Raw genomic sequence first — 25060 nt, 5'->3', positions numbered from 1 at the left:
CTAACCTTCTTGGATGTTTAACAGACATACTTTGAGGCCTATACTAATTTGGTCAGAGGGACATATAGGACAGTTTTTGATCCTTGCCCTCCTCAGTCAACTAGTTCCAGGGTACTATGAGCATCTCTCAAAATGTCTTGTAATTGTGGTGGATCACTTGTCCTCTTGATCAACGAGGCTGAGGAGACCCCACCAGATGGACTTGAACCAGTGTGCAGTCTACAAAGAGGAATGTCAACAGAGAGGAATCATTTCCTCCATGCTTCCAAGCGAAGCCAACCATGGTCAAGCAGGACCTTTGACTTATCTTCACATAGGTGAAACTGGTAGAAGAAAGGAGCCAGGGGCTCCTCCCAAGCCCATGTGACCCCTGAGGAACAGATCCTCAAACGACCTTAAGAGTAAAAATAAATTGGTTTATCTGGGCCAACTGTATGGCCTTAAACACCCAAAAGGAAAGTATAACCAAAGATTAAAGGGCCAATATAACTTCTTAAGAGTCCATATGTATAGCTAAAGGCTACATAACAAGAAACAATGCCAGACAGGAGGTACCTTCTTTTCAGTTGTTGGCCAGGGTGGCTGAAGGGACTGTCAGATAGTAACCCAACATAGAACTGGGAAAATGAACAGCAGACCCCAATCTTACCTAAAGTAATACTGGCAACCAATCGCTGCTAGATGAGGAACAGCTGACCTTCCTAAAACAAAGACCTCTAGATAGGCTGACTAGATTCACCAGATGGACAAGTAGTGGGGAACGGCTGGGGTGCCAACAACACAGCAGACAATAGCAGGGATAACAGAGTATAAGGGCTCTAGTCAGGGGAGGAAGGCTATCGGAATTTTAAAAAATGCATTGTATTTGAGGAGGAAGCATGGAAATTTATGTCATGCTAATTAGTAGAGGTGATAAACATTATCATTGAATTCTACCTGATGATTTTATAGAGATACACAGGCGCCAAGGATCCAATTGCAATCGATTATGACTAGTAATAATCAGATGCATACAGATCAGAGATGCATGCGCCAACATCTCAGTGTTAGTAGCAAAAACAATGAGTCTTTCTGCAAGGAACAATATATTCTAAAATGAAATGGAGATCTTTTTTAAAGGTTAAAAACTCGATTTTATATCTTACAGTTCTTATACTGAGTTCAATATTGTATAACAGTATTAATTCAATTGTGAACCTAGAAACTTGCACCCACTTGTGAAAGAGATGTACTCTTGCTCTGGAGTGTGTTACTGAATATGTTAAAGCTGTAGTGAAATGCTTTTTCTAATCATGCAGTTATTAAAAATTTAAAGAAACATAATGATTAAAAAAAATAATTCTTCAAAGCATAAAATTACCACTGAAATCTACCTGTCAACTTTATATCCATGCTCAGGTGCCAAGGAGCTCAGAAAGTAACCGACTGTGAGTAGTAATAATCAGGTATATAGAAATTAGAAACGCATGTGCAAACATCTTAATGCCAATTGCATTAAAAATGAATTTTTCTGTATGAAACTATTTTAATAATGAAATGGAGATCTTTTTTAATGGTAAAACCTCATTTAATTTTATGTCTTATAGGGGTTATACTGAGTACTATATTGTATAACTGTAATAATTCAACTGTAAGCCTAAAAATTTACAGCCAGTTTTGAAAGAGATGCATATTATCTCAGAAAATTGTTATTGAATATGTCAATGCTGTTGTAATGCAATGCTTCTTCTAAGTATGTGGTTATTAAATAAATAATTTTTTAAAAAGAATGAATTCTGATTTAAGAGCCTTAGAATCAGTATGCATAATGGTCAGATTTCTTTTGGGAGGGGTAAGATGCAAAATTATGATTTCAAAAGTCTATATTTAAGAAATTTGGTAAAGGGCTAGAGAGATAGCTCAATGGTTAAGAGTGCATACTGCTTCTGCAGAGGATTGGGGTTGGTTACCATCATCTACACAGCAGCTCACAACTACTTGTAACTCCAGCTCCAGGAGATTCAATGCCCTCTTCTGGCCTCTGTGGGCTCCACACTCACATGCATATACTCCCTCCCCCAGTACATGTATATGGTTAAAAATAATAAAATTAATCTTAAAAAAAAAAGAAATTTGGTAATGCTTATTGGCATTTGTCAAAAAAAATAAAATAAGAAGAAATAAATTTCTAAAATGTTTAGTATTACAACTAAATACTCTTGTTGGATTGTCAAATACTAGGTGGTGGGTGTTTTTTTTTATTTTGTTTTAACTCTTGTTCTTGCTTTTTATTTTCCCCCAGAAATATGGGGATATTCAGACAATTCAAAACTAACTTTCCTAATGTAATAGTAGAAATAAATTTTCTAGTCCTTCCCCTAGCTCTGAGACTCAGGATAATTGTCAGGCAGTGGAAAGTAATGAGCCAGGGACACAATACCTTTTACCAATCACAGATTAAATTAGGAAAGAGCAGCTCCAGTCTTAACATGGTATACATTAGAATGAGCAATCACTACTACATCTTATATCCTTAGCTAGACTTTCATATTTTCCATGCTGTTCAGCACTCCACTAGCTAGGAATACTCAATAAACAGAAGCTTTAGCAACCAATGTATAAATGCTACAGAAAGAGGAACTGCATTAATAATGTCATCATTTGCAAGGTTGCAACTTGAGGCTGCCCCACAAACAAAAAAATTCTTCAATATGACAAAAGCAGAGGAAAAGAGAAAAATGAATAGATCCAAAGTGACCCTTAAGGAGATGTGATTATCGTGACCTAATGGCGCACTCTCCTTTGTCCCCGGAAACTACCCACTGGCTGGTGGCTTGACAATTTATGCAGCACAGCCAATTCGAACACTACTGTTTTCCAAAATCACCTCATTTGAACATTCTGTTTAAAGGTATGTGAGTGCAAAATACCAAAACATCCTTGACCTGTAAAGACTCAAGGCCACTAACTCTATGAATCAGTGACCTGAACATTGTTCGATGTCTTATAATCAGTGCCATCTACTTATTTCCCAGGGACCTTAGAGCATGTGGAAAGAATTTAAAAACTAGATGAAGCATTTTCTATTATACCAATTTGTAGCTAGGGAAAACATCCCCCATACCCATTTCATCTCTTCTACCAACTTGAAGATTATCATCTCCATTATAATAAAGCATTTAACAAACTTGAGGATTAAAGAAGCACTTCCCTAGCAATTTCAGAAATCTTCAGCAATGCATCCTCCAGCAGTGAATTAAGATCCAAGTACAATTCAAAGAAGAGAAAGCACGTTCTGATGGTGTTTTTAAGAAGGTAAATAATGCAACCCAGATTCTTAGGCAGAACAAAAAATCAGAAGCTCAAAGCAAACAAAAGTGATCTTCTCTTCCAGCTTAGAAAGGCAAAGTAACAGAAATGTCTGGTATTTCTAATAACACAAGAACCTACTTTCTCAGATAATCTGATAGAAAGTTCATTCAATGTTATACATCTGGGCACAAATAAAATCCTTTACAAGTCAAGGGCACTAATCTCTGAGACTCAAAGTCCTCCATTTCTTTTAAAATGAGAATAAAGAATCTTGGGAAGCTACAGCATAAATGTTTCTCTTTGTTTCATTTGGTGACTATTTCAATAGCTTGTCCTAGTTTAGACTTACTGTGTAACTACTCAGAAGACACCTTTCTATGGATTCAATTAAGTTGAAGGTAAGCCCCCTTGCCTTTGAGGAGTATACAGTCTACTGGGGATTTAATACATACATACAAAAACAATAATAGAATGTAAATATAACAGATATTATGAAATCATATTAACCGATCTGCAAAGAACTGCAGAGAGGGTTGAATTTTTTTCAAGCTGGCAATTACAGAAAGCATCATCAATGGATATGGCTTTTAAACTCAGCAATTTAAAAAAAACTTGGGGGCTGGAGAGATAGCTCAGTGGTTTAGAGTACTGGTGATTGGAGGACCCAGGTTCGATTCCCAGCATACACATGGCAGTTAAAAACTGTCCATAACCCCAGTTCCAGGGGATCTGATGCCTTCTGACCTCCACAGGCATTGTACAACACGGGTGCACTTACATACATGAACACAATACACTCAAACACATGAAATAAATAAAATATTAAAAAATGGAACTTGGCTATCTTCCAACAGGGGTTGGGGGATGGTAAATATGCTTATTGAAATGCTTATTATGCAAGTATGAATTCAGATCCCCAGTACCCAAGTAAAAAGCTAGGCATGGTAGCCTGTAATCCCAGCACTGAAGTGAGCGAAGACAGAAGGCTCTCCAGGTCTTCTTGGCTTGCTAATCTAGCCAAATCAAACTGGTAAGCTCCAGGCTCATTGAGAAACCCTGTCTCAAAAAGCAAGATGGAGAGTGACAGAGGAAGACACCCAAAGTGCACACATGCATGTATGTTGTTCTAGCTTGCTTTCTGTTATGACAGACACTATGACCAAAAGCAACTTGGCGAGGAAAGGGTTTACTGGCTTTCATGACCTGATCACAGTCAATCTTTGAGGGAAGCCAAGACAGGAATTCAAGCAAGGCAGAAACTTAGAAGCAAGAACTAAAGCAGAGATCTCAAAGGAATGCTGCTTGCTAACTTGCCCAACTACTTCTCTTATACAGCCCAGCCCCCACCCCCCCTCACCCCCCGCCCCGGGGTGATGGTACTGCCCATGGTGAGCTGATCCCTCCTACATCTACCAGCAATCAAGAAAATGCCCCACAGTGATTGGAGGCTGTGCTGGATAGCTTTAGTGTCAACTTGACACACCTGTGTTGAGGGAGCCTCAATTGGGGAATTTCCTCTATTGGACTGGCCTGTGGCCATGTCTGAGGGGCATCTTCTTGATGAGTGATGTGGGAGGGCCCAGCCCACTGTGGGTGATGCCACCCCTGGGCAGGTGGGCCTGTGTTGCATAAGAAAGCAGGCTGAGCAGGGGCCAGAGAGCAAGCCAGTAAGCAGTGTTCCTCCATGGCCTGTGCTCCAGCTCCTGCCTCCAGGTTCCTGCCCTGAGTTCCTACCTTGGGCTCCCTGATGAACTGTGACCTGGGAGATGTAAGACAAATAAACCCTTTCCTCCCCAAGTTGTTAGTGGTCAGAGTGTTTTATCACAGCAATGAAGAACAAACTAGGACAGAGGCAATTCCTCAATGAAGGTTTTTCTCTTCCCGTTATCTTGAGTCTAGGTAAGTTGACAAAAACTAACCAGCACACTTGACCCACAGTCTCTTTAAAAAGCCAAAGTCTTAAGCTAGAGACATGGCTCAGTGGTTAAGAGCCCTGACTGCTCTTGCAGAGGACCTGGGTTTGGTTCCCAGGACTGATGAGCACTAGCCACCAACCCTGATGATCTGATTTTAATCCTGGAACCCACATGGTGGAACCATTTCCCGCAAGTTGTCCTCTGACCTCAATATGAGCCCCATAGTGTGACCCAAACTGCTGCATATACAAAATAAATAAATAAATGTTTAAAGATGACTACAAAGAAAAACATAAAAAGACCACAAGGGATTAAGAGATGAAACTTAAGTTCTTTGGGGAAGGGGGCTGAAGAGATGGTTTGGCAGTTAAGAGCACTGACTGCTCTTGCAAAAGACTGGGGTTCCAATCCTAGCACCCACATGGCAGCTAAGAACTGTCTGTAACTCCAGTTCCAGGGGATCCAGACACCATCTTCTGACCTCTGGGGGCATTGAACAACATTGGTGCACTTACACACATGCAGGCAATACACTCATACACATAAAATAAAAATAATAAATAAGGGCTGGAGAGATGGCTCAGCAGTTAAGAGAACTGACTGCTCTTGCAGAGGACCTGGGTTTGATTCCCAGCACCCACAGGGCAGCTACAAACCATCCTTGACTCCAGTACCAGGGGACTTTGATGGCCTCTTCTGACCGCCACAGCATTGCATGACATGGATGCACTCACATACATGCAGGCAATACACTCATACAAATAAAAATTTTAAAAATAATAAATATACTAAAAAATAATAAATAAAATGTTATAAAAAAAAGAAGTTTTTTGGCTCAGGAGCCTATGAGGCAACAAGACAGGTACTGAACCACTTTACAAAATCACAGCTTCCTGACTCATTTTACCCTGAAATATAATAGAACACACACATAGACTTGCCAGCTTCTAGAGGAAAAATACCCAAACTAGGCTAAAATAAGCAAACATCAAAGCCAATGATCCATTCGCAGTAATGACACATGAAGAAGGCACTGGGGAAAACAAGGCAGGAGTCTCAGTATTCAGCTTCTATTAAAGAATGAATTCTCAGGGTTCATGGACTTACTGAGATTTAGTTTTTCATATTTATCTTTCAGACTGTCTTGTCCTTTTCTCCACAGAGTTCAGAAACACAAGAAGATAAAGACACCCGGCCTTCCAATAAATCCAGTGGATACAAAGAGCCAGAGTTTGCCCTTCTAGGAATCTGTACCTGGCCCAAGTTTCTGAATTCTACCCCCTTTCCTAGACCAGTTTGTGGTTCACTGACCATAATGAACCATTTAACACCAGGGAATTGCTGTGATGGATAAAGTTTTGCATGCTGGCTATTAGGAAGAGATGTGAACAAGAGGCTCCCCTTCCAACACTAGGGGCGCTTCCCATTTCCCCGCCATTTTTAATAAAAGTAAAATGCCAGAAATGGCTGATAAATATTTCTCTCGGGCTGGATTATGCTTTTGGTTCCCCTGCCATTCTCTGCTGCATAAAGGAAATGCTGCTTGACAGAGTACTTTTCCCTGCTTCAACTGCAATTACAGGGCTGAGGGACGGCCTGTCAGTCTTCATATTCAGTAAATCACAGCCCCAATTATAACTCACCAAAATGTTCTTCAGAATTAGCTAGTGACTCAATAATACTTATTAGGAACTAATATAAAAAATGGTCATTGGAAGGGCCATCCATCTCAGGATACAACATCAGGCAAAGGGCCCTCATTTATCTCAAGGAGAGCTTTAATGATGTCTAGTCTAGATTTTGAGGTTTTGCATAAGCTTCATATATTAACCTAGTATCTTACCAGAATCAGACTATTGATTGTTCTCAATGCTGTCATGCGTTCATGTCACATTCAAAAGACACTCAGACTCAGAGGTGTTCATCAGAGGTAAATGGCAGACTTTTCTTGATTATCTGAAATATGTGTCTTCCCAATACAGAAAACATGGACGCCATCCCAAGTCCTACAAAACAGACCACCTTTCTATCTGGTGCATGGTACAAGGGCAAGACACCTGGAGCCATAAGTTAGTCTGCCTCTGACTTCGTCTTTACCTGTTACCTCTGCTCTACAAGTAAAAGAAAGCAATCTATTATGGGTCTTTCCTTTTACCTGACGGAGACAAAAAAAAAAAAGCAGTAGGTCCACTCATCTGTCACCATATAAAATGAGCCACTGGAGGCATCCTGAGTGATTCTGCTGAACCCAGGCATCATTCAGGATATTTTCCAATTCAATTCCTCTCATTACCTCAATGAAGTTCATTTATTGTCCATTTTGTAGATGTCAGCAGTTAAGCAATTTTTAAATGTTAAGAACAGGTTTATATTCCTAATGACAACAGTATCTTTATAAAACAAAATTAAAAGGCAATAATAAAAAAGTAAGCATTTAAACCAAATGAGCATAAAATTAGGCCACTCTTATTATTAAGAGAATAAAAAGTAGTACTAGTCTCAGCAAATAAAACTCTAGGCAAGGAGTCCAGGCTGACACAATTAAATCCACGTGTAAATTACAATCACTATTTTAAGCCAGAATGTTAAAAGGCATATGTGCCTGATAAGAAAAGAGTCTGTGGTTTTAGTTCTAATACAGACAACTAAAACAAGACGAATGACAAATAGGCTTCCTTTTCATGTCTCTTTCGGATATAAACTGGCTCTTGTGGGTACAGCCTATGTGTTTATCAGTCAGGGTACAACCAAAAGAAAAGAAATCACTCTAAATAATATTTAACACAGGAAATCTAATGCAAGCAATTGTTACTCCTGTGATGAAGAGCTCGAAAGCCAACTGAGAACAGCTCTGTAACCCAGCAACCAACAAGAAGCCCTTAGCACACTTGTGGCATGTGGCAAGAAGGAAAGAGCATGATGTAACTAGAACCCAGGGGCCTGTCCTATAGAGGCAAAGTCATAGAGGACCAGAGATGCCACTCAGAAAAGGAGCTGCTCCAACTTCTTCCTTCTCTCCTTCAACTCCCTCTACCCATCCTCCCACCAATTTCCTATCAGGACCTCCCTTTGACTGAACCTAACAGAAGTCTTTAGAGATGGGAGCATGGGAAAGGTAAACTGCAGGGGTCAACACTGCTGTCCTCCACCCCCACACTCCCAACCTTCCAGTGCACACAGGGGGAGGGTGAAGAGTAGTTCTAAGGGTCACCTGGCACAGTGCATTACCATGTATTTACAATAGGGACCCCTCATTTTATGAACTGGATATTTCCAAGAGACAGAATTAACAAGGCATTATTTAACGTAAATAAAGGAAGGTAACATCTACAGGTTTTTCACTTTCCTTTCTAGTGAGGGGGATGCAACAAAATCCAACTGAGCTACTGAAAAGGTTCACCAGCATATTGAAGCTTTTCCTAAGCATTTAAAAAAATTTTATTCTACAAGAGTAAAACCATGTAAAAGCCAATCGCTTTATTTCTAATTGAAACATCTTTAGTTAAGCTCATAGATTTCCTTTTTCTTCAAGTTTGACATGGCAAAACACAGGAAGTAGTCACCATCCCATCATGTGACTGTGACAATAAATAGGAGGTCTGAGAAATAACTGAGTAATTCCCCAGAGTCCCCAGGTCCTCATAGGGGTTAAAGGCATTAAGTCCAAGAAGAAGGTATCCTGGGGCTAGAGAGACGGCTCAGCGGTTAAGAACACTGGTTGTTCTTGTAGAAGACCTGGGTTCAAGTCCCAGCACCCACATGGCAGCTAACAACTCTCTGTAACTCCAGTCCCAGGGGATCTAATGGTCTCTTCTGACCTCCGTGGACATTGTACAACACGGATGCACTTACCTACATGCAGGCAATACACACATATACATAAAAAAATAAAATTTTTTTAAAAAGGTATTCTAAATATTTTTCTTCTAAATGACAAAAGATATGCTGATTTATTTCTTAAATATCTGCTTCCTTCCAAAAAGGGTTCAAATCTAAGATTCCAAGAAGAATTTGTGTTCTTTGCTCTAATATTCCTGTTTGAGTTTTTGCAATCTTTAATGAAATAGTCTTTTGAAGAAAAAGAATTCACTGGATGACAACAAAAGAAACAGAACCACAAAAAAGCATAAACTTTGGGAGCCTGAAAATATGCTTTATAATTGCCTGCTCTTTCAAGCCGCTGAACTGGGAAGCAGATACAACCTGCTCTGCTCTGAGCCGCTCTTGCCCTTTCTCCCCTTAGGAACTGTTCTGTTACTATTTGTCCATAATCCCTCAGTTAATACAAGTGGTGTGGCTTCCATATAGAAACAACAGAGAACACCAGAACCATTATACCAGGCATGACCAATAGCACTGGGAAATGAATTAAGGTCTATAAAGTGCTGGCCACCTCAACGTATAAATGTAGTCCTCAATTGTTTATTATTAGTATTATTAGTATTATTATTTCCAGTAAGTTAAAAACTCAATTAAAATCTCACCATTTAAGCTCCACAAGTTCCGTCACAGCCCATTTTTTCATGCTTAACGATTTTCTCATTAAATGCAGTAATTTCTTACAAATTGCACTAATAAAAGTAAGTTCTGCTGTGTGTTTTCCCCCCTCTTTAAATGTTGCCTTTTCATTGATGTGTTAAATTAAAACCCCAGGCACAAGGAACAGAGTAAATGCAAAGTCTTTATTGTGGGAATCTATTCCTACAGACTATGAGATGTGTCTTTTTTTAGTTTTGTTTTTATTTGTGCTGTGAGTCTGACCTTGTAGCTACAAGAAAGAATATTGAGGTTCACTTGGCCTTGGCTTACTCTGTAGAATAAAAATGGCAGTGTGAGCTAACAAAAAGTAGAAAACAGCATCCACTTGGGCCACAGGCTGTGAGCACACTTCATGTAGGAGAGCTTGATGACAGATTCTTTTAAAATCTAGATGAATAATATTTATAATCATAAATAGTTTGGGCATAAGGCCAGATCTCTTCCCAGGTCAGGTGGCAAATATTAAATTTCATGGTCAAACAGATAGGCTTGCTTTTCTTTTTCATTAAAAACACATAATTTAAGCATTAAAGGCCCACTGAATATGTCACAAACACTAAAGGTCATCAGCTAGTACTTACAAGATTGTAGCAGTGAAATAAAGAGCAAAGAACATCCTCTATACAGAATGATTAATTCTCTCCAGTTCCAGAAAGGAATACATTTAAAGCAAAAAAAAAAAATCAACATACACCAACATAAGAAACCAAAAGAAGACTTTGTCATTAAATAAAGAAGAGATTTCGTTGACTCATTTATGTAAAGTATATGCCATATGTTTTAGAATGTATATGCCATACTCCTGAAAGAATGCACTAGAGTTGGGATAGGAAGCAGGGAGGGCAGAAAAAGACGGCTTCCATAAATTTTCAAGGTCCTAGAATTCTAAAACTTGGCAAAGCTTATTAAAATAAAAGTGATAGGGAAGAATAAAGAACCTTACCATCTTCACTTGATCCTACTCCAGATGGGCAGTAAGAAAAGGAAACGGTTGCAAGATGACAGTGTTTTGTAATAACTGTCTGGTTGCATACCTGAGTAGATGTCATCAAACTAATGCAAGAATTAAGCAGAAGGAACCAAGTAGCCATAATAACAGTTACAGTGAAGAGGAAGAAGTCTGAAACAGGAGACCAATCTGGCAATAGGATCCAATTAAAAGTTGGTAACTGAATAGAACCAAAATTCATGTATCAGTTGAACAGATACAGTGAGTGATGAGTCAGACTCCTCAAAGAGGAAACAGGCAGTCACTGGTTGAATGTGCTTTTGTACATACTGGAGGGGGAAGCAGCACAATTTTTGCAATGCATTAAGAATCTGAGTCATTCTTGAAATATTAGGTACCAGAAATATCGGGTATCAACAACAATATTCTATGTAAATCCTCTGAAATGCTATACTGACACTCTTGTTTATATGGTCTGTCTTCTCCTTTTTCTTACAATTGTTTTTTCCCTCAATTCTTTTGTGGTTTTACAAGATGTGTTTTATAAAGTATTTACAGTTCAAATATAGAATGTTACATTTTCCTATGTGACAGTTAATCTCCATTGTCACCTGGCCTGGATTTGGAATCACAGGAGATAGATCTCTATGTGTCCCTTTGAGGGAGTTTTCCAGAAAGGTTTAACTGAGCAGAGAAGACCCATCCTATTTGTTAGAGTACAATCTCATGGACTTGGGTTCTAAACTGAAAAACAGGAAAATAGGAGAAAGTAAGCTGAACACCAGCATTTATCACACTCTGATTCCTGACTGAATGCAATGCAAGCAGCCCCCTCCTGCTCCTGCCCTCATGCTTTCCCTGCTGTGATGGACTATAGCCCCACAAACTGTGAGCCAAATCAAGCAGTTTCTTTATTGAGTTGCTTCTGTCAGGTATTTTGTCATAGCAAGAAGAAAAGTAACAGATACATTTTGTTTCTTCTTTCATTGGGCTATAACTTAGAAACTGATTCAAAGAATGAGAAAAAGAATTCTGCTGTAACTCAAAAATTCAAATTCTTATTACTGTCAAGTTCTGGTTTGTTAAAGTTAACAGCTGAAACAAAATAACTCACTACTAGCTGGCAATATGCAAAGAACATAAAAACAGATGGAAGTCATTTTGACTCACTGATGGTGGACGAGCTACATCATCTATGATAATGAATCTCACGAAGAAAACTATGATTAGGCACTGATACCCACAGACTCACTGATTCTCAAAGCACAGGAATCTTCAGAGTGAGTCTGGAGATGAGACAGAAGAATAGACAGATTTGAGAAGTGAATAATATGAGCAACATACCGGGGAAAGAAGGCTAAAGCCAGAAACATACCAACAGGAATACTATTTGGTTTGCACACAGAGTTTACAGAGAAGGAACAATGGGTCAGGAGTGGTAAACTGGGATCAGACTGTGGCAGTCTTAAATAGTGGACTGATTTCAAAGACATGAAGAGTGTAAGAAGGATTGACCCCGGGAGGCAGAGGCAGGTGGCTCCATGTGAGTTCAAGGCCAGCCTGGTCTACATAGTGAGCTCCGGGCCAGCTGGAGCTACAGGGAGACCCTGTCTAAATAAATAAATATCAATCAATCAATAAATAAATAGAAGGATTGACCCAGTGAGGCATGGTAGCACATGCCTTTAAGCCCAGCATTTGGGAGGCAGAGGCAGGTGGATCTCCATGTGTTCAAGGCCAGCCTAGTCTACATAGCAAGTTCCAGACCAGCAAGAGCTACAGGGAGACCCTGTCTCAAAAGACCAAAAGAAAAAAGAAAAAAAAAAAAGACTGACCCATAATCAAATCTGAGACGGGCACGGTGGTATACACCTTTAATCCCAGAACTCTCTGGAGGCAGAGGCAGGTGGATCTCTGTGAGTTCCTTATACCCTTATACGTTCAAAATTCCAATGATATATCTTGCTAACTTCATTACGGTCCACCTAGTGCAGTTAGAAATGGGGCAGAATTATAGTTACAATAAAATAGGAATAAGAACTTCTAGTGCTCTTACACAACAAGGTGTCTACAGATAACAATAATGTATTGCAAATATAAACAAAACAAAACAAAACAGAAGAAAGGATTTTCAAAGGTTTTACCATAAGGGAATAACAAATGTTTAATAAGCCAGATGTGTTTAATCTGATTTAAATTTTACATAAGGTACACATGTATTAAAATATCATATTACCTCACTAATATGTTCCATTTTTATATTATATGTCAGCTCAAAAATCAGTTTTTAAAAATTACTGAAAAGAAGAGAAATGGAGCAAATTATGGGATAATACAACCTTGATTATTCCATCTCTGTATTTTCTTCTTAATGTATACAACAAATAATTAACTGAACAAAATAAACATAAGCTTTAATAAAAATAGCACAAAAGAAGAAACAAAGGAAAGGAATAAGTAACCTATAAACATTGGCCTAAGACTGGATGTACTACAATATCTATCACTAAAATTGCCGTTTATTTCCCATGACTAATCATGTTTATGCTCTAATAGTTCCTGAAATCTATATAATTTTTCCTATCTGGAGTTAGCTTATCCTTTACTAACATGAATGAATTTTTCTCATGAACCAGAAGGTTCTAGAAATAAATATAACCTTACAATATGTGTATCTAAGCTTATTTTTCTAAAAACTCCAATACTTAAAGACTTGTTTCAAATACCCTGTTATCTGAGCTAACGATGTTTTCATTTTGGTTCACTTCAGTCTCTTAGTGAGGTAAATATTATAAAGGTCTCAAGTGCTCAAAAGACATTAAGGTGAATAACTTTGAATATTCAACAAACCAGAGAAAGGAACTAAACATAAAATCAACAAACACATACATTTGAACAATCAGCCAAACTGACCTGACACTTACAGAACTCCTGAACTAGCAAGAGCAGAATGCACATGCTTTAAGGCCACAGGGAGCATCTGAAATAACTGACAACACAAGACAAAGCCTGGTACCATTCAATTTTTTTTTTTTTTTTGAGACAACTAACCTAGAACTTACAATGTAGACCAGGCTGGCCTCAATCTCATAGAGATCTGCTGCCTCTACCTCCTGAGTGCTGAGATTAAAGGTGCATGCTATCACTCCCAGCTCAAAATGATCTTAAACCATAACAGAATTCAATAAAAAGTCAAAGAACCAACATGGTGGTTCACACCTTTAATCCCAGCACTTGGGAGGCAGAGGCAGGCAGCTGTGAGATCGAGGCCAGCCTGCGATGGTCTATATAGCAAGTTCCAGGCCAGCTGGGGACATATACTGAGATCCTGTTCCAAAAACAAAACTAAAAAAGTCAACAGAAATTGTGGAAGTCCTCAATACTTGGAAATTTAAATACACACACACACACACACGGAGGATTTCGTTGTATTTTCATCACTCCCATCTTCCCCACCTTCCTCTTCCCCCTCCAACTCATCTCACAAACCCCCCCACCTCCCTCTCAATGTTGTGACCACTTCTTTGATTATCACTGTTATACACATACATATACACACACACACACACACACACACACACACCACACACACAAAACTTAGTCCATTTAGTGGTGTTTGTGTATACATGTGTTTAGGGCTGACCCCTTGGGATTAGATAATCTATTAGGTGCTTGTCCCTAGAGAAAAATGACTTTCCCTCACTTAGCAGTCATTGACTGCCTGTAACTCATCATCAAGACAGGGAGGACCTTGTGAAATTTCCCATCCTCATTGGCATGTCAACTGGTGGTACCATTTGCACGTCTCATTAGGCATACCACTGAGGTTCATGGTGCAGCTTTCCTGCCATGTCTAGAAGACACTATCCAGCAGCAGGTATCTTAGTCTTCTGGCTTAAAATCTTCCTGCCCTCTTCGTGATATTCCCTAAGTGATTGTTCCCTTAAATACCTGCTTGGCAAGTGGTACATGTCTGTAATTCCAAAATTCAAAAGACTGAGGCAAAACGACTGAGTTCAATGCCAGAGTTCAGTACATAGAGAGTATATAAGTTCCAGGTCAGCCTGAGCTACATAATTAGATCCTGTTTTAAAAAGCAAAAACAGAGCCGGGCATGCTCCTTTAATCACATCACTCGGGAGGCAGAAGCAGGAGGATCTTTGTGAGTTCAAGGCCAGCCTGGTCTACATAGCAAGTTCCAGGTCAGCTGGGGCTACAGGGAGACCCTATCTGAAAAAAAAATCAAAGTTAGAAGACAAATTTCGTGATTTCAAAACTTACAATAAAGTTATAATATCAAAACACTGTATTGATGAAAAGTAGACATGTAAGTTGATGTAGCAGAATTGAAAAATATAGTAATAAATCCTTAAACTTATAGTCAATTAATTTTGACTAATGTACCAAAGCAGTTTGACTGGAGAAGGGATTTTCAGGAAACTTGATATCCCCAGGTAAAACAATGAACCTAGAGCCTTACCTTCTACTCTTTTATAATAATCAATTAAATACAGAAAAAAAAATGACTAAAATTTTTAGGAAAAACCTTCAGAGAAAATTTTTGTGATTTTAGATAGGAAAAGATTTCTTACATATGATACCAAACAACAACCCATAAAAGAAAAAATGATGTTAGACTTAACCAAAATCAAGAGCATCATACTTCAAAAGACATATGAAAAAAAAAAAAAAAAGATAAGGGGGCTGGAGAGATGGCTCAGTGGTGAGCTCTTGTTGCAGAGGACTGGAGTTTGGTTCCTGGCACCCACATCAAGCATCAGGTGGCTCACAATCTCCTGAAACCAGCCAGAGGATCAACACCCTCTTTTGACCTCCTGTACACATGCGATACACACACACACATGCACACGCACACACACAAATAAAAATAAACCTCAAAAAATATAAGACACAAACAGGCAGAAAATATTTGCAAATCATATTTGATAAAGGACTTGAACCAGAGCATACACATCTCTGCATCTCATAAGACAACCCCATTAAAAAAAACTGTCAAAAGATCCGAACACCCATTTCCCCCAAAAGATCCATGAATAGTTTACAAACAGCTACCTATTAAGGCCATAATGAAATACGAAAACAGATACTTTTAGTTAGACTCTGAATCGGCTATAACTGAGAAGCTAACACACGTTATCAAATATCTAAAGAAACTGAAGCCTTTGTGTTTTGCAGATGAGAATGGTATAAGCTTCTTTTGAAGAGTTTGGATGATTCTAAAAAGTTAAATAGGGGCCAGCAAGATGGCTTAGTGGGTAGAAGCTCCTGATAACCTAAGTTCTATCACTGGAGCTCACTGTAGGAGGGAACTGCCTCTTCTGACATCTACACACACACACACACACACACACACACAAAAAAAAAAAAAAAAAAAAAAAAAAAAACAAAAAAAAACACTGCCACCGCCACCACCACCACAATAATAATAAACTAATAGTAATAATTACATTTTTTTCAAAAAGTTAAACACAAGAAAAAGGTGGAAGGGAGGGAAGGAAGAAGTTAAATACAAACTTCTGAGATGACACAGCACTTTCAAGAAAAACAAATATAAAAACACATTTGCATGCAAATGTCAAGAATAGCACCATCTGCAACAGCCTCAAACTGGAAACAATCCAAATGCCCATCATCTGGTGAACAGACAAGTAAGATATGACACATTCATACAGGATATTGTTAAACTGGCAAAAGGTAAGGCTCTAAGTTCACTATCTGAGAATGACCAGTTTGCTGAAAAATAGAAATCAGCTATTGATATACACACCAACGTGGACAAACCTCAAAAACATGAAGCCAAGTGAGAAGCCAGATAAAAAGACTATCCTGAGTGATTCCATTTAGATGAAAACTCTAGTAAAAGGAAAGCTTTAGTGACAGAAAGTGGTTGCTCTGGGTGGGAGGAGAAGCAAAGATTGACTAAAAATAAGAACAAGGAATTTTGGGAGGGGCAAGAAAATGTTCTTTAACTAGATCTTGGTGATGACTGTACAACTCTATAAACTCATGAAAGATCACCGACTTGTACTTAGAAGTAAAGGTCATAGCAGAGCATTCACTTTCACAAATCTGTTTTAAAAAAGCTAGCAACAGCAATAAATAAGTATAATTCATCTAAGAGACTGATCTACCCTCAGATAGTGGGGAAATATTTACATGTTTCTACTACAAAATAACTACTAGAGCTTATACGGAAAATCTTATCCTCATTGTGCAAGAACATACTACAGGAAATGATGAAAATATAGCTCTTTTAGGAAGAATGGCTCTTATTCAAATCAAAGTTAATTTTTCTTCTGTTTCTAAACATATCTATGCTAATCACATTCCTAATTCCTGCTGAAATTGCATTCAATATGTCAATTAAACTCTCTTCCCTCTTCTGGCCAAAGAAGCAGGCATGCCACTTTTGGTTTTAGGTTTTATGTAGATATGCATGAACCTGAGAGACAGAACTAACTGTACCAAACTACACTTGCCATTTCTTCCTGTATCAGCATATTTTTGGCCTTGGGCTTGCAATCTGAAAGGAGAGGACCAAACACTTATTACATTTAAGGGAGACTCCAAGCTGTTTCTCAGTTCCTCAACACATTTCAGCTGATTAGTGCCTATTTTAACAGACGTCTAACATCCTTCTCTACACATCTTAATTGGTTAAGAGCTTCTGTTGTTTGCCACAAGCAGTCACTTTAAGCTATTGATTAAAGCTGTTTGCACATCAGCACAATCTGAAATCAGTTTTCTTTTTCAACCAGCTGGTCTAGAGAAGCAATCTTTAAGACAGCCCAATTCAAGAACCAAGTGCACTGCTGTATGACAACATGCAAGGAAGAATCACAGAATCTAGAGGCAGGGGAGAGAAGAAAAAAATGCCAGGAGTAAGTATTTTGTCCACTTTCTACCTTACAAAACCTATCACATGCATTTACTGCAAGAGTGCGCTCCAACAGCAAGCCAAATGACACACCCTTTCCTCCTAAGTACCCACAAATTCTGCATTCCCACGAGAGCCACCTGTGAGCATTGTGCCTTGTGTCATCGATGGCAGAGGTCACCAACGAAAGCTGATAGTTCAGTATGTGAAAGTCATGTCTGAATGGACTCTGGCCTCTTCTAACCAATCTGATGCAAAGACAGACTCATAAGACACATGGTTTCAGCCCAAAGGAAAAGATATCTTTCCTATTTTTAACATAAAATAAGAAAAATTATGCAGCAGGTTTAAGGCAAGTCACTTTACACCACATGAGGAAACAATACACTAAGAAGAAACACCAGGATCGCTGTGCTATATTATATACAGACTTCCTGTAATGCTCTCAGGAGAAAGCTAAGTGCTCAATAAGAACTCAGACATCATACACAGGTTCCTTTTTATGCTACAGGTGTCTCTCTTTCTTAGGGACAGCTAGGCCTCCTTCTCCAAGAACCATACTCCATAATTAGGGATGTTCTGATCCATAGATTAACAGAAACTAAACTTATTCTGTTTTAGAAGAGTAAGAATGGATAGAAGCCTTTTAGGGAGAATTGCTGAAAAATGAAAATGCTATTTTTATATACATATATAGTGTATGTGTACACAATGTTCATGTGGAGAGGGGTGCATGAGCATGTGTGTACATTAACATGTGGACCCAGAGGTCAATGTTAAAGTGTCTTCCTCAATCACTCTTCACCTTACTTTTTACAATTTTTATTTATTATTATTTATGTGTGTAATATGCATGATGGGGGGACGTGCATACCATGGCACACATTTGGAAATCAGAGGACAACTCTGGAGTCAGTGCTCTCCTTCCGCCTTTATGTGGGTCCCAGGATCAAACTCTGGTCATCTGGCTTGCATAGCAACCGCCTTTGCCCACTGAGACATCTTGGCAGCCCCTCCACCTTTTTTGATACAGGGTCACTCACTGAACCTGGAGCTCACCAATCTGGCTAGGCTGGATGGCTGGCCAATGAACTCCAGGGATCAACTATTCCTGCTTCCCAAGCTCTGGGGTGATAGGCACATACCACCACCCCTGATTTTTTGTATGAGTGCTCCGGACTTGGATCATAATGCTCGCATGGCAGGCACTTTGCCAACAGAGTCATCTCCCCAGCCCCTGAAAATACTTTAGTAATGGTTATGTGCACATGATGGGCTTTAGTTTCTGAATCATGTCTTTTTTAGTTTCTCTTTTCATCTTAATTATTTGGCTGATGAGTTTCATTACATTAAAATGTACATTTCAAGGTAATGCTGTGTACCATTCAAAGCAACCAGTTTAAGCTACAGAGGCCATGAGCTGACTCTCTGTAATTGGATACAGAGTTTTTTACACATCTGCAATGATCTGTGGAAAGCCATCCTAACTGTCCTGGGTCTCAGTCCACCCACGTGGAAGATGATCAAGACTGCAAGGGCTACGGATGCATAATTACCATTTCAAACAATCACACACCTTTTCAGCAGGTATCCCTTAGGGTCCTAAACACACTGGTTTTTATGTTCGGATAAAATGACTCGTCTTGATAACGATGCCTAAAATAAGCTCAATTGTCAAGTTCTGAGATTTAACAATGTAAATAAAGTCAAAAGAGAAGCAAGTGAAAATATTTAATAAAAAATACAAAGTACAGACTAAACCCTGAGAACTGGCAATCAGGTCTTTTCTCTCCCATGACTAGGTGCATCTGTGCTATTTTGGGAAGAAATAAGGAAGCACATCAAATTGTTTTTGTAATTTTTTTATAGATTCAAAGATGTTTAAATTTTTAGTCATTAATTAGTTAACTTTGAGATGTTCACAGTGGGTATGGGTGCTGCACACCTTTGATCCCAGCACTTGGGAGACAGAGGCAGGTGGATCTCTGTGAGGCCAGTCTGCTCTACACAGAGAGTCCCAAGCCAGCCAGGGCTACATAGTGAGACCCTGTCTCAAAACAACCAACCAACCAAACAACAACAACAGAAGATGTTCAAGATATTTGCCAGAACTTATTTTTCTTAAATTGTCATGCTCTATGTAGACAAAGGTCACATTTTTATCTAACCTTTAACTAGACAAAGCACTGATAAATTATATAATTCATACTCAGAATTATAAACATCAGGCCAGCTACAAAAAGAAAACAGACAAGCATACATACATACATGGAAATTTTCTCTGAGATCATGAGGCTCAAGGATCCACAGTTTAAAACTTGACTCATGGCAGAAAAACCACAAATTTATATAAGTAAATTACTGTGCAAATAGGACAGTGCCATATCATACAAAAACAAATGAAAATTTTATCTCCTGGGCTTTGATGAACAATATAATTTCTTTACCATCACACCATAATTTACCTAGTGAGAAGAGAACTTGGAAAAAATGAATTTTAGAAAATGTCTTGCCAGGCATGGTGGCACACGCCTTTAATCCCAGCACTCAGGAGGCAAAGACAGGTGGAGCTCTGTGAATTTGAGGCCAGCCAGATCTACATAGTGAGTTCCAGGCCAGCTGGGGCTACAGGGAGACCCTGTCTCAAAAAAAAGAAAAGAAAATATCTCTTAAAATTGAAAGACTATTTTTGATGAAAGAGAATAAGGTAGAGTGGAGGGGAAAAGGCACAAAGACTGAGATTCAATATAAATAAAATGAAAAAGATAAATTAAATGCCCCAGAAGCTATGGGATAAATTGACCATCCTCCACCAAATGGGCAGATGCACACTGCTCTTTGCTGACTTACAGCAGTCACATCACACGCAGCTGATTCAGGGACAGAGGCTGAACCATTTCTACTTGGGTGCCTTGACAATTTTCTTTTAAACCAGTCATGTACACATGAATTCAAGGTGATGGAATGGAGCTTTACTACCCTGTCGCCATGCAGAAAAAAGCCTAACATAAAACAGACCCTATAATCTGAGTGGCAAAAACAAGGCCCACGAATGAGAAAATCATTGCATTATAAAATGTTACATTTCTCCTCTACGTATCCATCTTTTCTGACAGGTTCTTGAAGCCTGTCAGGACAGCCTAACTGTTTTAAACAATGTCCCAGACTCAGGTAGAATTTATCAATTCAGACATACCTCAATCATACAGGAGTTGGGAAAATAACTAATCTGGTTATTCTTTCTCCTCTACCTTGCTGTTTATTTTTTAGCATTCAACTTAAGTAGGAAAAGAGCAAAATGTTAGAAATCCACATTCTTCTTCAGCAGCCCTACTAATGCTGGGTAGAGAAAGACATTCAAACATATGGCTAGGCCTGATTTGAGGCATCTGGGAGAGCGCCATGGAACCCAACAATCATATATACCAAATGATACCTGAGGGCACTAGGCCCCACATGAACAGCATGAATAGGGAAATGACCCAACTTTCGCAACTGACCATGCAGCCATGGTCAAAATTTCTCTACTGCAAAACTGTGGTGACAGAATGACAGGGCAGACAGCAAGGGAAGAAGAAAGGGACTCGTAATTAGGACAACCACCTGAGATAGAATCAAAGACAGCTCTCAGAAACATGAGTAGTCAGGAGGAGCACAAGTTAGCTCCTACCTGCCAATAAGGTTAGAACAAAAATCATTCCTCACATTGAAAACCAGAGATGCAGAAATGTGTAGCTGCCTAGTGTAGACTGCTGATATCAGGTCCCAATGTAACGAACCGCAAGTAGGCAAGACAGAAAATGAGCATGCCCATATTTTAGTTTATACCAACAGGTGAGATGGTTAAGTTCTGCCCAAGTGATCTTATCAACTATCTGCCGTTAGTCAAACATTTGTCAATGCAATCAAAAACTAGACAAGAAAAAAGGAAAGGACTTCCCCTCCCTTCCTTAGACAGAGGTCTCCTGCAGGGATAAGCAGACCACTTCCTAGGAGGGTGCTTGCAATCTCGATGGAGAATGCTTTGGTGGGCAGGGGAAGTAAGTCTTGGATCACAAATGTCCTTTGTAGAGGGATGCCTGGGCAGAAGAACAAAAGCAGAACAAGCAATGTCTGAAGCTGGAAACAAGAGACAGAGGGGTGAAAGAGAGGCCAAGTAAGAGCCACACAGCACCAGTGCTAACAAGCCAGAGTCCCCTCGCTCACAGCTCTACAGTTTTGCAATGGCAGCGGAGAGCTCTGATACACCAAATCCTAACTGGAAGAATGGAGGACGCCCAGCCACTGTCATACACCAGCAATCTGCTGAGACTCAAAAGTCATATTCGCAGTAGGACGGTCTACTGATCAAAAGTCTCATCTAGAAACACAAGGTTTCAGATATATGACATAGAAAATGATTTTAATAATGTAGGAAAGCCAGCTGTTAAACAAAAAACCAATTTGGCTAAATAGAAAAAATTCAGTATATGAATGAGACTAGTTGGAATCTCTGTGTGATTTCTGTCAAAGTCCATCTCTTCTAATTTTACGATTCTTTTTATCAGTAAAATGGAGACACTCATACCTATTATAACTTATATGCCATATGTTCCATTTGCCTTGTTACTATTTTTTGCTTTATTTTTATTTTATGTGTATGCATTACTGAGTGCATATATGCAAGTGCACCCATGTCATGTGATGACTGCAGAGGACAGAAGCGGGCATCAGATCCCCAGTGCGGTTATGGACAGCTAGTGCTAGGATTCAAACCCGGGTCTTCTATAAGAGCTGCCAGTGCTCTTAAGCTGCTGAGCCACCTCTCCAGCCTCTTGCCTTATTTTTATAAGACTGATTCAAATCCCTAATTCTATGACTTGGGGAAACCATGTCTTCCTAAGACTGAGTGAATTCTCAGGAATGTTCTCTCTCATGGTTTCTTCAGATGCTGGTCTGTATTCTCTGTCTAGTTGGAAGTAATTCCAGACTCCACTGTCCCCAAGCACAGTCACAAACCCAGCACGCCCAGAGTTCTGACCGTCTGTCTGGGTCTTTGCGGTCATGAGACATGCTGTGAAATCTGTGCCCATGAGTAAATCCACTCACTTCTCCCTGCTTTTTATCTCTTCTCACCTTCCTCTTCAGAACTAGCTCTGAATTTCTATTTTCTAAGGGGCTGAGGCATTTCCCTATCCTCTCAAGCCTCAGCAATGACTGATGACCAAGATTGGGGACAGTCGTGTTCTCTGTCCTGAACACATACCAGAGTACCCCAATCGCCCAAAATCCTCTCCTTCAGAAATGTCTGACACCTGCTGCTAAAGCTCAAAGATTTTCTCCTTTTCCTCAACACAACTTTGCACGACTGCTATGCAAGGTGAATGAAGCAGAAACCAGAATAAAGTGTCAGCACAATGCTTTGTACACAGTAGTTATAAAATGACTAGTAGGTGTCATATGATGACCATAACGACATTTAATCCCTGAAGAGACCATGCCTACATGAATCCAGGAGACCAATCGTTTCCAGAAAAGGACATTACATGTTGATTGACCAAAGTAACTGATAGCATGCAATTAAAAGCTAAGACCCCAATCTTTCCATAAACTTATCTTACAAATAAACATGCCAGGTGTGGTGGTGTACACCTTTGATTCCAGCCCTCAGGAGACAAAGGCAGGCTGATCTCTGTGAGTCTGAAGCCAGCCTTGTCTACTGGGAGCTGTAGGCCATTGGGGGCTACATCCTGAGATCCTGTCTAAAAACAATAAACATGACTGATAACAGGGTCCTTTGACTTATCTGCCCCCTTAGATACAAAGTCACTATAAAAATCTCTTCTGGTGATTTCAATTCCAATTCATGAAAGAAAGGTTTTTTTTTTTTTGGAGACAGGGTCTGGCAATCTTCCTTCCTGCCTCAGCCTCCTAATGCGAGGATTACAAATCATGCCACCACACCCAGTGAAAAATAAATTTTGAAGCACTGTCTCCACAGACCTGCAGCTGTCACTCAGAATCCAGGGTTGGACAGTTGGCTCCACAGTTAGGAGTGTATACAGCTCTTCCAGAAGATCCAAGTTCAGTTCCCAGTACCCATGTCAAGTAGCTCACAGCTGCCTGTAATTATCAGCTCCAGGGGATCCACTGCCCTCTCTGGCCTCCTCAGACACTACACTCATATGCAACATACCCACAAATAAACACATACACATATTCATAATTAAAAATGAAATACATTTTTTTTTACGACTTCTAGCTTTCTGGGGCTGGAGAGATGGCTCAGCAGTTAAGAGCACTGACTGCTCTTACAGAAGATGCGGGTTCAATTCCCAGCACCCACATGGTGGCTAACAACCATCTGTAACTCCAGTTCCAGAGAATCTGACACCCTCTTCTGATCTCCAAGGGCAATACACGGCATGGGTACAATGGCAGGGTATACCTAATGTACATGCAGGCAATACACTCATACACATAAAAAACAGAGATAATTAAAAAAAAAGAATTCTAGATTTCCTTCTGTATAGGTGAAGTTTTTGTTGTGTTACAACTTAAAAGCTTTTCTCCTACACAGTAACACTAGAATAAAAAAACTCTTCCTCCCTCTCAAAACATATAACACAGGCAGACCCCAATTTGACTGCAGGTTATTGTGAGCATGAAGCTGGTCTTCTCAGGAAATTCTCATGAACTTGGCCTTTGATGTTTCTGCCCATTGGATCTGAACTGGTAGATTGTTTCACACTCTGAGGTTTAGTTTATTATGCTTGCTTTTGGGTAGCAGCAAATCAAGTCCAAGCTCTTGCCAAATCCCTAGGCTGTACAGCAAGGCTTTTGCACCTATGTTAGGTAATAGTGTTTACAGGCATTTAAATGTCAGCTTTCTCCCTAAAAAGTTACAATGTTGGAAGAGAAAGTTCTATGCACACATGAACATAAAGAAAAGGCAGCTCACAAACAGCCTGACCGTAGGGAGCAAAAATGAATGCCCAGAATGAATGTAAGAGCAAACCCCCAGACTTAACAGCTGCCATCTGTTGTCTTTCAAAGGCCAACAAATATAAATACGAATGGAATCAAGTGAGTAACACTGGTCACTGACCCTCTCCCCATCTCTGGAAATTGTTTTGATATTAACCACAACCTAAATGGAATTATAGGTTATATCTGATAAGAAAATGTGAAGACAAGGTCATCTAAGAAGGATAAAATTTAGAGGCACCAGTGACGTTTGAGACTGCTATAAATGGGGCTCGAGCTCTGCGACTAGAACAAGAATTATGTGTCTCAGAAGCAAGACGGGACCAAGCTCACCCACAGGCCTCAAAGAACTTCAAGGAGGTAGAACCAGAAGATCCACAATTCTGAACCAGTTTCTGTAATAGGTAAATGACCAAGTTTGTTTCTTCATTGCTGTGAGAAAATACTCTGACCAATACCAACTTGGGGAGGAAAGGGTTTATTTGTCTTACATCTCCTGGG

The 25060-nt window shown here is 39.5% G+C and overlaps 1 protein-coding gene across 1 annotated transcript in view; it reads right to left on the bottom strand.

The window, feature by feature from the left end:
• Xrcc5 (X-ray repair cross complementing 5) overlaps nt 1–25060 on the bottom strand; it is a 106010-nt gene that overhangs the window by 28358 nt on the left and 52592 nt on the right. The gene's annotated exons all lie outside the window — the stretch shown is intronic.

The sequence above is a fragment of the Nannospalax galili genome, unplaced genomic scaffold (assembly GCF_000622305.1).
Source record: "Nannospalax galili isolate Female #2095 unplaced genomic scaffold, S.galili_v1.0 scaffold127, whole genome shotgun sequence".
Taxonomy (NCBI): Eukaryota; Metazoa; Chordata; class Mammalia; order Rodentia; family Spalacidae; genus Nannospalax; species Nannospalax galili.
This window is presented reverse-complemented; position numbering and strand designations above follow the sequence as displayed.